The sequence below is a fragment of the Lepus europaeus genome, unplaced genomic scaffold, assembly GCF_033115175.1.
Source record: "Lepus europaeus isolate LE1 unplaced genomic scaffold, mLepTim1.pri SCAFFOLD_578, whole genome shotgun sequence".
Classification (NCBI taxonomy): Eukaryota; Metazoa; Chordata; class Mammalia; order Lagomorpha; family Leporidae; genus Lepus; species Lepus europaeus.
The window spans coordinates 1,846-3,756 of NW_026909458.1; positions in this window are offsets into that span (position 1 = coordinate 1,846).

The following is a 1,911-nucleotide window of genomic DNA, read 5'->3' on the forward strand; positions in this document are numbered from 1 at the left end:
CTTGCCCTGGCCTGATAGCCTCCTGGGTGAGTCCAGCCCCGGGGCATTCTGGGAGAATCCTCCCAGCCCGGTACCCAGGGGCTGTTGGGTCCAGTGTGCCGCTTGGGTGAAGCCCCGGAGGATCTCACACACACCCAAGCCCAGAAGACCCTCGCCCAGCAACAGCCCCATTAGGGGAGGGGGGCCGAAGCCGTGCGCCCACACGATTACACGTCCAGTCTGTGCTCAGGCTCTCTGACGCCTGTCGGCCCGTCCGTCAGCCCATCTGTCAGCCCATCCATCGGCCCGTCCGTCGGCCCACCTGGCTCGCTCACACCCCTGTCTGTCTCACGTCGGAAGTTCTTCTCTTAGAGGAAGACAAGCACGTCTGGTCCAGCTGTCCACGGTCCCAGTCCAGCTTCCTGCTCGCGCACACCTGCGAGCTGCAGGCGCCGGCTCAAGTGGCTGGGCCCCTGCCGCCCACGGGAGACTGGGCCGGAGCGCCTGGCTCCCGGCTCAGTTGCTGCAGACATCTGGGGGTGAAGCAGCCGGTGCAGCATCTCTGCCCTTTGAATACAAATGAAAATGAAGAAAGACGGTGAGGACGGTCAGTGCTGTGCCGCCCTGGGCTCCCCCCGCCACAGGGAGACAACGCAGCGACGTGGCAGGAGGGGCCCGAGAGACAGGCAGCGTAGGCTTCCCCTGCGAGGCGCTGGCGGGAGTCCACCCGTTCGCTGGCGCTGGTGAGGGGCCCAGGGGAGGAGTGCGGGGTCTCTGGGCGCCGAGGACGCCTCCACAGCCCCTGGACCTCTGCCCTCGCCCAAGCATCCCGAAGGAGTCTCACAGCAGATTTGCCGTCCCCGTCCAGGAGCTCAGAGCAGCCGGCACTTTAGACTTAGGCCCCTGGACTGCAGCCCAGGGGAGCCGCTGGACTTCTGACCTCCAGGGGCGAGGCAGGGAGTGTGTGGGAGTTTCGGTCATCCTGACCTGCAGCAGGGGAACACAGATGCAGGCACTGTAGGCACGCGGGGGCTTCAAACAGCTCTGCAAAACTCTAATTAAAAACGAGGTTTGGGGCCAGCGCTGTGGTGCAGCGGGTAAAGCCTCCGCCTGCGATGCCGGCTTCCCTTTCTAGTCCCGGCTGCTCCTCTTCCGATCCAGCTCTCTGCTGTGGCTGGGAAAGCAGCGGAAGATGGACCAAGTGCTTGGGCCCCTGCACCCGCGTGGGAGACCCGGAAGAAGCTCCTGGCTCCTGGCTTCTGCTGGCCCAGCCCTGGCCGTTGTGGCCGTTTGGAGTGAACTAGTGGATGGAAGACCTCTCTCTCTCTCTGTAACTCTGCTTTCAAATAAAGACACGAATCCCTTTGATCCCGGTGTAGACAGTGTACAGAGCGTGCACGTCTTCACAGCGTGCCCTACCTTGAGCTGTCAGCCCGTCTGGCACCGTGTCAGCGTTCCGGGCTGCTGGAAGACCCCTCACCTGTTCCCGCTGGGAGCCCGCCCGATGTCCTGGGCGTTGCAGACTTTCCCCTTGGTTATAGGCGGTTCTCTGCCTTCCTTATCAGAGGGGTAGGCTCAAGCTCCATTTGGGCCCCGCCCTGTGCGCCCGGGCCCCGCCCCCAGAGTAACAGGAGGTCTCGGAGGCTCCAGGGGTTGCGTTCCTGGGGGCACCCCGAGGGCCTGCGTCCCTAAGCAGCCACATGTGAGCTCCCAGTGCCAAGACAGGAACCTGCTCGGGGCGCCGGAGCGGCCAGAAACCGGGCTCCACCCCCCGGGGGGCGGGATCCAGGAGGCCCCGCCCCGCGCAGAGCTCTCCGTTCTCATTGGCTGCGGGGAAGGGCATCCCCGGCGACTCGGCGCGGGCGCACCGCCTCCCGGGCCCCGCGCATGCGCAGTGGCGGGGCGCGCGGGCGCGCGGAGGTCCTCCGGAGC